This window comes from Phyllobates terribilis, unplaced genomic scaffold (genome assembly GCF_046119375.1).
Source record: "Phyllobates terribilis strain yellow unplaced genomic scaffold, ASM4611937v1 Scaffold_10__3_contigs__length_209671492, whole genome shotgun sequence".
Classification (NCBI taxonomy): domain Eukaryota; kingdom Metazoa; phylum Chordata; class Amphibia; order Anura; family Dendrobatidae; genus Phyllobates; species Phyllobates terribilis.
In genome coordinates this window covers 99,854,584-99,866,780 of record NW_027362770.1, presented here as the reverse complement: position 1 = coordinate 99,866,780, position 12,197 = coordinate 99,854,584, and the positions used below count along the sequence as shown (strand labels likewise).

Below are 12,197 nucleotides of genomic sequence, written 5' to 3'. Positions count from 1 at the left end.
AAAAGAGAATCTAAACTCCAGTAAAAACAATGCCCCGTGATAGCAGTACAATAATCACTTCTCTTGATATCAAGCTAAGCCATGTACACATTTATGTTCTGTTTATTTGGTGTAAGAGCAAGGAAGTTTAAATGTATCTTTAAACCCCTCCTTTCTCCTGACAAATGTCAAAAAAGTGTTCATGTGTTGGAAAGGACACTCTACAGCACTTTCATATACAGTCAACCACTACAAAAATAGAAACAAAACTAAATAAAACATTGTATATGGTTTTTGTTACTTTTACATAGGAGCCTATAGTTTCTGAATGTTTGTCAAGCTTCTGCCAGAAGCAAGACGGTGCTTGGCAAGACGGAAGGGAAGGGGAGCTCTGCTACTAGGGAAAGATTATTGTGGGGCACCCCTGACACTTGCCCTGCGCAACCCTAGGCTCCTTAGTGTCCCTAGATGGGTTCTTTCTACCCATGCGGTGGTCACGTTCCTATCCCTGTCTTACCCTGAGAACAACCCTGACTAGTGCACAGAGAAGCAGGAACACTAGTCCTGCTCTAATACAAAGATACAAAGGGAAACAGACAAGTATAAAAGAAAAAGCAATCACTCAACGCGCTCCCAGACTACAGAATGGGGAAAAGAGAAGGATAAGGTGAGGCAAACCAAATAGGAGATAAGGTAAAGGAAGACACTCAAACTTCCAAACAGATATCTCTAGAGACGACTTCTAGATGACCTGTCTTCACACAGCTCACACTTCCAGCTCCAAACCAGGTTCTAGCAAGTGATCACTGGCAACTACTTATGCTAAGAGGTGAGTATTTATACCAGAAGGGAGTGGAGAAATGAGAACAGCTGAGATAACTCAGGACAGATAGGAAGGGGAAGGGAAATCTGCACAGCTAACTGGAAGGCAAAGCAGATCCAACCAGTACATGTTTACGTGTAGCCAAACGCTGCAATCTTCTGACCCTCTCTGTCGCGGTATCCCTGTGACAATGCTTCTGTATGTTTATGTAGTACCATGTATTACAGTCCTCAGTAGAAGATAAATGTCTAGGAATTTTCATTATTTATTAGTCTGAAAAAGCGCAAATTTAACAGCTAAAATACTGTAAGCAAATGAATCTATTAAAAACTTATTATAATAAGTTCACACTCTTGGAATCAGAGCTAGATCTTCAGGTGCATCTCACTGTTCCTATTACATTACAATTACCTGAACAGAAGTTTTCTAAATTCTATGAAGTCAGTGACAGCCCCTGCTTTGACGGTTTTACATACCTTTTATTAATATCCAAACATTAATCTTTTTCGCAATTTCTGTTGTCCATCTGGACAGTTATTGGTTAAAGCATTTTTTTTTTAAATTGCTTACACAAGGGACAGTTTCATTCTAATTGTTCCATTTTACAAAGTGGATAACTATATAGTTACTACTTACCACTAATATGTCCAACAAGATATGAGTTAACTGAATTCACATACAGACATGTCCTTATTTAGCTTGTCTCTAACAAAGACACATCTACTGATATATGTAACAAGATGCAAAGAAACATATATAATCATAGATGCCTTAATGACTGCCATTATTAGCTATTAGTCACCCATAGATTCCCATAATCATAATCATATATATTTAATGTATATGTATTTTTAAAATTTGGCTGTTGTGATTCAGCAGCCATCCTTCATACAAGATAAAAACATATATGTTTAATACACGTTTTCTTACTTATTTAGTGGCCTGAGAGTTTACTAAATTGATAAATTACAGATATCAATGCAACCTAAGAAAAGTAGGGAGGATACATTTGTAGATCATCATGGTCATAATTTTAGCCAAGAGTTAAAACTACAGCCAGTTTTTTTTTTAGAGAGATTGATGCAACTTTACTGATTATTGAGGTATCCTACTTTGTTCTCATGAAGCAATATTCTTAACTTATTGTATTGATGGCAGTGCCATTTGCCTGCTTAAATGGTTATTCTTATCTTATTTAATGGCTTTAGTTAGTCAAACATAATGAAAATATACAAGTTTACAATAGACTTGCTGTTACGATCTGTTGTCATTCTCCTGCAATGAGCACTTTTATCTTACATACTGTACAGCTTATTGCCAAGGAGTTTGGCCATCAGAGCACAGCTGAGTGTGCACATTAGTTACATGCGACATTATGATTTTCCTGTTTCACTTCGATGTCGGAAGACGTCCAATATGTTTTTTCTTCCATTTGTTCTGATTATTACTGGCTTTAGCCAGCAGGTAATGCAGGTTGTACTCTTTCTGTTACTCAGCAGGATAATTGTTTTGAGAAATCAACAAAAAATTGGATTGGCAAGGGTTAACTTCTAATGTAGCGCCCCGAGGGCTCGGCCGCTACAGGGGTATTGCACCTCAGACCAGAGGTGTGATATTCCACTCCCGGGTAAGGATGGAGTATGGACCAGGGCTCAGTTAGCTGCATGCAGCACACACACCCCATTTCCGAGGGACAGCTCAACGGTGCTCCCACTAGACAGAAGTGCAGGCACGACCGACCATGTCCCTGCTGGAGTGGGGAGGGAGGGGTGGAACACCCAGTGCTGTAGGGGCAGATAGGGGGCGGTTCCTGAGTGTAGGAAGGAGCCCATTGGTTGCTGGTCACCTGGGCTCATGGCTAGAGGGAGGTATAAAATGTGGGCACCATCTTAGTTCTGAGTCAGTTCAGCCAGAGGAGAAGACAGGGAGTAGAGGCTCTGTAGGAGCTCTACTCCAGGAGGGCCTAGTGAAGAGGCCGAGGAGGAGGTGAAGGGGAGCTGAGATTCTGGCTCATCTCAGCTCCAAGAGAACAGAACAAGAAAGGAACAGAAAGGAACAGAGAAAGAGAAGGAGAGACAGAGAAACAGAAGGGCTCAGGAACAAGAAGGTGGAAGGGACCCTAAGAACCCACGAGAATCCAGGGTGCAGGGTCAGGCAGATTAAGGGTACCGGATCCCAAGTTGGTGGAGGAGAAACAACCCTCAGCCAAAGACCGGTCGTCGTGATCATATATTGGTGCGACACCTCATCAAACCTGCTAGGAAGGCACCATATAGGACAGCGGAGGACGGGGCCCACGTTTAACCGCACAAGTCCGCGGCAGCCGGACAAAAGTGGGTCACTGGTGAGGCAGGCCAGAGAAAGGATTGAAGGGGGTCCTGTGCCATGCTCCTGAACTGCCTGGGAGTTGACCGAGCCCCACACCTGGTGGACGCAGCACGGCTCGGGCAGTCATTGCCAGCTGAAGTGACTTGGATATTAACCGTGAGTAAAGACGCTGGACTGCAGTACGTTGTCTGTGTGCTTTTTCGCTCCTCCGGCACTACCGGTACTGGGACTCTCACTACCATCACTCCCAACATCCACTACACTGCCCTGGGGCTGCACTCTTCCTGTGGGGAGTCACATCACCTCAGCTGCACCCATCATCAGCCCCAGCGGACTGCCTTGCAGCGGCGGTTCCTAATAACCGCAATCCACAGGTGGCGTAGTCGGACATTATCTAAAGCACGTAGCAGACTACCATTGGCCTGACCACCCTGAGCCGCGGGACCGGGCCGCCACTACTACTACCCCCATCGTTCCCCTATCGCCCGGATCCGCGTGCCCCACGGCCCAGGGGGCGAGTCAGCTTTGGCGTAGTCGGCAGGATCGTGACCAACCCGCCACAAACGGGTATTGCGTGCCTGAAGAGAATTACACATGTACCTTAAAAAGAAGTTTCCCGCCGTCCGGAGTCGTTTCCCGCCATCCGGAGCCGATTCCCGCCATCAGACGCCATCTTGGACCGTTTCCCGCCATCTTCATCCGTCTTTCCCGCCCTGGCAGAGCGGACGCAATTATGGGCGCACCAAAAGACAGAAAGCCACCTCCCATCGTGGGCCAGGTCCCAGAATGGCGCCAAAGAAGAAGCCCCCCCCCACCAGCCATGAATGCAGCAGTGGAGATGTCCATCAACATGGGGGGGCTGCCCCTGAAAGTGATTGTCAGCAGAATGCCCCAGGACCACCCCCTCTGGGGGCGGAAAGAGAAGAAAACTGTGGGGCAGGGCGCGGTCTGGATCAGTCTGGCCAGGCCGCACCCGGAGATGGAGGGGGAAATCAGTGCCGGTACCCTGGTCAAGGGCCTGCTGCAAGCAACACCACCATGCAGCCTCACCGAGCTGTTAGCCCATCTCCCCAAGGAGGATCCCGAATACACACGGGCGGCGCTGGAAGAGCTGGACCGGAGGATGGTCCGGGCGCAGCAAGAAGTGATCGCCGGATGGAAGAAGGAAGTGGCCCGGCGGGCTGTGATCCTGCAGCCGAAGGCGCCATCAACGAGCAGCGCACCAGCCACTGAGGGCAGTAAAAGCCGAGCGGAGGCCAAGGACGACGCCACGGAGGAGGCCGCGACAGCAGAGGCAGGTAACGGAGACGCCCCTGCACCGGATCCTAGGGCCGCCAACCTGCCCCTGCACCCCGTCGCGGAGCCCCACGCACCGGGACCCGCTGTTGACACCGTGCCCTCACCGCCATCAACCAGCCCCCAGGCCGTCGACGCTGCCAGCGAGCCCCGCCCCACGCCGTGCCCTCTGACCCCGGGCGTGCTCAGCCGACCGCCACCGCAGACCCGGCCGCAAGGCCCTGCACTCCCGGGCGTCGCTGCCCTGACGGAACCTCCTGCACCAGCTGTGCCACCCTTGGGAGCAACCAGAAAACGACCCGCACGGGCCTGGTCGCAAGGCCCCGTGCCCCCGGGCGCCGCCAACCCACCTGCGCCCCCTGCTGCTGCAGTACCACCACTGGGCACGGATCTCTTTGCCCAGCACACCACTCCGGAGGTGCTGCCTTTCATCTGGCCCCCCGAGTTTGTCAACCCCCGCTTCCGGAAGAGCCCATCCGCGGAGATCGAAGTACCCTCTGAGCCCCTCATACCTGCTCCAGCGCCTCAAGAAATTCCCCAGCTGCCATTAGAGGACGCCCAATTTGAATGGGACCCCACAGGGGAGGACCTGATGGGGTTCACGAAGGAAACGCGAGCGAGCGCAGCCGAGCGGCGAGAGGCCTGCCGCCAACAGCTGGAGATGTTTGAAAAGGAGCAGCGCGAGCGGCGGGTGAAACAAGAAAAGCTGCAGGTACAGAGCGCGGAGCAGAAAATGAAGGCGCGGCGAGATCCCCGAACTGCCCGCAGACCCTGAGTCACCGGGACTGTGGTGAAGTTCCAGATGGAGCGCGGCTGGGGCTTCATCCGAGACCCCGAGACCATCAGTGACGTGTTTGTGACAAGGAGAGTTGTGGAGAGTCACCTACCGGAAGGCCATCGTGGGCGGGATCTCTTCCCAGGCGATGTGGTGTCTTACACCCGACACCAAGGCGTGAAGGGGTGGTACGCCCTACATGTCCGCCGAGTAGTAGAGGAGGAGGAACAGCACTACTCGGACGCTGAGTACCAGGAGGGCCCGGACGGGCCTGAAGATCCGTACGAGGAGGAAGAAGGAGCGTCACAAAGACACCGTTACCAGTGAACGGTCAAGTGGCATTGTAAGTAGTTACCCGTAAGGGTGCAAAGGAACTGTGTGGGACTGTTACTAGATTGAAGTGTGGTCCCCGTTGGGACTGATATAGAACTGTGTGAACGTTATCCCCTATCCCCTAAGTAGCCAGGCTGAGGACTGTGAGCAGCCATCCCTCTTCCCCTAACAGGCTGAGGACTGTGAGCAGCCATTCCCCTATCCCCACCGGCCGAGGACTGGGAATGGCCAATCCCTTGTATATAGTTGCGCTTCTTAAAGCGCCCCCTACTGGTTTTATAAAAAGACTGCAACGTCTACCTCAAGGCAAATTTACTGGACTGTTGCAACTTTAAGAAGAATGCACACCTGGTCGCAAGCTGCACCGCGACCATGAACCAAGAATACAAGAATGTGCTTTAATTAAAAATGTTTTAGATTTTTTATGCTGCTAAATAGTAATGTGAAAATTTTCTATAATGTTTTATACAAAAGAGTTCCAGAAGCATTAGTACGTGTTTTATAATAGTAGGACAAGAAGAGAAAAGTGTGTCCCATAAAGGGAGTTGAACAATGTCGTCCGTTTCTAAATGTAAAAAGTTATTGAAAAAGTTTTGCATGTCCTGTATATAACTGTTTTTGCTCTTTTCCAGCCCGAGGACGTGCTGTGCTTTACCAGGGGGGAATGTAGCGCCCCGAGGGCTCGGCCGCTACAGGGGTATTGCACCTCAGACCAGAGGTGTGATATTCCACTCCCGGGTAAGGATGGAGAATGGACCAGGGCTCAGTTAGCTGCATGCAGCACACACACCCCATTTCCGAGGGACAGCTCAACGGTGCTCCCACTAGACAGAAGTGCAGGCACGACCGACCATGTCCCTGCTGGAGTGGGGAGGGAGGGGTGGAACACCCAGTGCTGTAGGGGCAGATAGGGGGCGGTTCCTGAGTGTAGGAAGGAGCCCATTGGTTGCTGGTCACCTGGGCTCATGGCTAGAGGGAGGTATAAAAGGTGGGCACCATCTTAGTTCTGAGTCAGTTCAGCCAGAGGAGAAGACAGGGAGTAGAGGCTCTGTAGGAGCTCTACTCCAGGAGGGCCTAGTGAAGAGGCCGAGGAGAAGGTGAAGGGGAGCTGAGATTCTGGCTCATCTCAGCTCCAAGAGAACGGAACAAGAAAGGAACAGAAAGGAACAGAGAAAGAGAAGGAGAGACAGAGAAACAGAAGGGCTCAGGAACAAGAAGGTGGAAGGGACCCTAAGAACCCACGAGAATCCAGGGTGCAGGGTCAGGCAGATTAAGGGTACCGGATCCCAAGTTGGTGGAGGAGAAACAACCCTCAGCCAAAGACCGGTCGTCGTGATCATATATTGGTGCGACACCTCATCAAACCTGCTAGGAAGGCACCATATAGGACAGCGGAGGACGGGGCCCACGTTTAACCGCACAAGTCCGCGGCAGCCGGACAAAAGTGGGTCACTGGTGAGTCAGGCCAGAGAAAGGATTGAAGGGGGTCCTGTGCCATGCTCCTGACCTGCCTGGGAGTTGACCGAGCCCCACACCTGGTGGACGCAGCACGGCTCGGGCAGTCATTGCCAGCTGAAGTGACTTGGATATTAACCGTGAGTAAAGACGCTGGACTGCAGTACGTTGTCTGTGTGCTTTTTCGCTCCTCCGGCACTACCGGTACCTGGACTCTCACTACCATCACTCCCAACATCCACTACACTGCCCTGGGGCTGCACTCTTCCTGTGGGGAGTCACATCACCTCAGCTGCACCCATCATCAGCCCCAGCGGACTGCCTTGCAGCGGCGGTTCCTAATAACCGCAATCCACGGGTGGCGTAGTCGGACATTATCTAAAGCACGTAGCAGACTACCATTGGCCTGACCACCCTGAGCCACGGGACCGGGCCGCCACTACTACTACCCCCATCGTTCCCCTATCGCCCGGATCCGCGTGCCCCACGGCCCAGGGGGCGAGTCACTAACATCCCATGTCAGCTCTCCCCAGCCCATTGACTTCTATACAGCAGTAGGCTGATAACCTTCTTCCCCCTCCCTCTCAGCTCTTGACCAAGGTGCTCTTATCAGTCCTGTAGAATCACAATTTTTGGCCAGAGTATTGGCAGTTTCCAGAGCAGTTCTAATCATGGCTCTCACTCTCCTGATCCGTGTTTGCTTAAAGGCCTTATTATCTCTATATGTAAATATATTGATAACAGTTTAGATTCAGACCGGTTTGGATTGGTAATTGGTTGTGGCAGGACAGAGCTCCTGATCAGAAATATAACTCAATGAAGAGAGCCTGCCCACCAGCAACTAAGAAGTTAGGAGACTACAGAGCTGTGAGCTTCTCAAGAAACAACTTGAGAATACCCCTTTAATAGGTTCATTGTCCATTGTCATTGACAGTGACAATTAAAGACTTTTCAATAAAAATTCATAGATGACTTATGAGGTATTGTTCAAATATAATAATGGTGTAATATGTAATATGATTAATTCCATTTAGATTGAAATGACAGAGCTACTCTGCTGCTATAGCAAGCACAGGTTTCAACTGTGGTCTAATAAAAGACAGTGGGGATCTCCAGAGCAAATCTCTTGTTATTATGTACATAAAAGTCCATAAAAGTGGCCTCTTAAATTTTACTTCAAGATAGAAAAAAAGAAAATATCGCTAACCCGTATTGTATTTAAAAAGCTGCCAATCAGTGTTGTGGGTGGATATATACCTGGCTCAGTATTCCGAGCTCTGTTAGATCTGCCTTAGAAAAAACTGTGACTATATCACAACTGCTACACCTAGTAAGCTAAGTAATACATCTATCGAATCAGGGTCTCTACCCCTACATCATGCTGCTGCCAGATTAATTAGTAAAAACCTACTGACAAACTCCCTTTAACGAGCAACAGTTATACAATCCATGTGATTGCTACTGTGACGACTGACTGTAAATCGAAAATTGTTAAATATCAGCCCCTCTGTTACACGTTTTGGATGGCTGATTTGGGAGTATAATTGTACCCATCAATGTAGTTTCCCAATTTTCAAACTTTTTTGATGCCCTTAAACCAAAGTGTTATGTCACAAAAATAGTAAATAAATAAATATCATTTACCACATGTATACTTTACATCAGCACAATTTTTGAAACATTTTTTTTTTGTTAGGAAGTTAAAAGGGTTAAAACTTGACCAGCGAGTTCTAATTTTTCCAACAAAATTTACAAAACCATTTTTCTTAGGGACCACATCACATTTGAAGTGACTTTGAGGGGTCTACATGACAGAAAATACCCAAAAGTGACATCATTCTAAAAACTGCCCCTCTCAAGGTGCTCAAAATCACATTCAAGAAGTTTTTTTAACTCTTCAGGTGCTTCACAGGAACTGAAGCAAGGTGGAAGGAAATAATGAACATTTAACTTTTTTCACCAAAAATTTAGTTTAGCCCCAAATATTTTACTTTCGCAAGGGTAACAGGAGAAAATGAACCACAAAATTTATTATGAAATTTCTCCTGAGTACGCCGATTCCCCATATGTGGGGAAAAACTACTATTTGGGAGCACGGCAGAGCTCAGAAGGGAAGCAGCACCATTTGACTTTTTGAAAGCAAAAATAGGTGGAAACGAGAGCGGACGCCATGTCGCGTTTGGAGAGCCCCTGATGTGCCTAAACAATGGAAACCCCCCACAAGTGTCCCCATTTTGGATATTACACTCCTCAAGGATTTTATCCAGGGGTATAGTGAACATTTTGAACCCACAGGTATGACTCAGAATTTAATAACATTAGGTCATCATATTAATTTTTTCACAAAAATCTTACTTTAGCCTCAAATTTCTCACTTTTGCAAGAGATAACACCAAAACATATACGACACAGTTTGTTATTCACTTTCTTATGAGCTCGACGATACCCCACATGTAGTCAAAAAGTTCTGTTTGGACAAACGGCAGAGCTCGGAATGGAAGGAGCAATATTTGAATTTTGGAACATAAATTGGCTGAAATAGATTGCGGGCAACATGTCAAATTTGCAAGGCTCCTAAGGTGCCCAAACAGCAGAAACCCCCCACAACTGACCCCATTTTGGAAACTACACCTCTCAAGGATTTTATCCAGGGGTATACTGAGCATTTTGAACCCAAAAGTACTACACAGAATTTGATAACATCAGGTTGTCATATTGAATATGTCGTCATTAGTGTTAAGCGCAAGTGCACGCTACTTGAGTTTGCATCGGGTGCTCGGGTATGCACCAACTATGGCGGGTGCTAGAGAGACATCCTCCAGTCTCCGCATCGCATGTTTTGCAGCTGTTAGACACCCAAAAAAAACATGCAATCCCTGCATGCTTTTTTTTGGCTGTCTAACAACTGCGAAACATACGGGGCGGAGACTCGAGCATGTCACTCGAGCACCCATGATACTCGGCAAATACCTAAGCACCCAATGCAAACTCAAGTAGTTAACACTTGCGCTCAACACTAGTCGTCATATAGTCCAAATTTTTTTTAACTTTTGAAAAAACCCTAACACCAACCCCAACCCTAAGCCCAACCATAACCCTAAACCGAACCCTAACTCTAAGTCCAACCCTAACCCTAAGCCCAACTCTAACCCTAATACCAACTTTAATTCCAACTCCAACCTTAATCCCAACCCTAACCTTAACCCTAACTGCAAACAATGAAAGAAATAAAAATTCTAAAATAAAAAATAATAATCTGACTAAGGGGATTGACAGAGGGGGATGATGACATTCAATTATTGGCATTTGATCAGTCTGATAGGGTACAGACCAGGGCCAGGGAATGGAGCAGGAGGGTCCGGGGGTTGGCGAAGAAACCTGGGGAGGTCTCAGGGGACATCATTTCTCTCTCTTTTGACATGCATATCATGTCAGAAGAGAGAGAAATTACTTTACTAGGTATCACATGATCAAGGACTAGAAAATCCAGCCCTGATCGTATACTCCAGGGTCTCAGCTATCTCTGGTAGCTGAGACCCTGGAGATTTTCAGACTCTGGGGGGCACTATAGGCTTATTCCCGATAAGGGAATAAGGCCCCTTAGCGGTTGCCCTTTTATTGCATATCGGCGGTCATTAAGGGGTTAACAGGAATATTGTCTTTAAAATAAGTGGCATCATAGTCAAAGAAAAGAGAAAAATTAAAATTAGGTCTAAATTAGGATAATCATCTTACATAAGTGGTTTAAATTCATACCTGTGTTACTGAAGGTGTAGAGTTTTTTAAAGCTTCATTTCCAATCCCTGAGTCATCATCATCTATTAAACTATCCACAGGAACATTGTGCTGAGACTTAAGGAAAGAAAATTCCTGCTCACTTGGGTCCAGAGTTACACAAACATCATAGGAATATGGCAGAGGTAAAGTCCCAGGGTTGAATTGGGAGATAAATCTAGGATCAATATGTGGATATAGACTTGTACTCATAGATCCAAATGAAGATGATTTGGACTCTTTGCACTTGGAGATAACTGCAATAATCACAGTCAACGTGAAGAAAAAGGAAATCAGAGCCAAGGCGATTACCAAGTAGAATTGTAGGTTGGACTGAGTTTCTTCTTTGTTAGACTGACTGCTCAGCTCAGGAAGAACCTGATGAAAATGATCATCAATCACCATGGTTAGAGTGACTGAAGCTGAGCGGGAGGGAATCCCATTGTCTTTTACTAGAACCACAATTCCATGTTTCATGATGTCTTTTTCGTGAAATCCACGTGATGTCCTGATCTCTCCTGTGTGCTGGTCAATTGTGAAGAGTGATGATTCTGAAGATTGTAAAAAGTAAGACAACCAGGCATTGTGTCCAGAGTCAGCGTCCACTGCCACCACCTTAGATACTAAAGAGCCTTGTTCTGAGGTCCAAGGAACCATCTCAAATGTTGAGCTATCAACCTCTGGTGATGGATACAGAATAACTGGCGAATTATCATTCTGGTCTACTATATATATTCTTAGTGTTGTACTGCTGTTCAGAGATGGAGATCCATTGTCTCTGGCGATGATTTGAACATTAAATTCTTTATGAACTTCATAATCAAATGAACGTTGAGCATAAATAACCCCAGTTATTGGGTTCATGGAGATGGAGGAAGACAGAGAATCTTCTTCGTCGACTCTAGCCACTATATAATATGTAATTTTAGCATTGTCTTCACTGTCCAGATCTCTTGCTTGAATACTAAATATTGAGGCTCCTGGTGAATTATTTTCTGGTATAAATGCAGTGTAACCTAATTTCTCAAACACCGGAGCATTGTCATTGACATCTGATACATCAAGCCTAATAACTTTTCTAGAAGTCTTTTCTGGGGAACCTTTGTCTGACGCTTGTATTGTGATGTTGTAGGATGATATTTGTTCTCTATCTAGACTACCTTTTGTAACAATTTTATGAAAATTACCTGCTGAAGATTTTAACTCAAATGGCAAATCCCCTGTTATTACACATTGAACCTCACCATTTTCTTCAGAGTCAGGATCATGAACTTTTATTAATGCCACCATAGTACCAGGGGCAGAATCCTCAGGAATAAGATCTGATGAAGAGGTTATAGATATCTCAGGAGCATTGTCATTTTCATCTGTTATTTCTAATAAAACTTTAGCATGAGCAGCGAGACCTCCTCCATCTTTGGCTTGCACAGAAAT

The 12,197-nt window shown here is 46.8% G+C and overlaps 1 protein-coding gene across 1 annotated transcript in view; it reads right to left on the bottom strand.

Moving 5' to 3' along the window:
* LOC141164050 (uncharacterized) overlaps positions 1-12,197 on the bottom strand; it is a 320,734-nt gene that overhangs the window by 147,924 nt on the left and 160,613 nt on the right. The window lies entirely within an intron of this gene.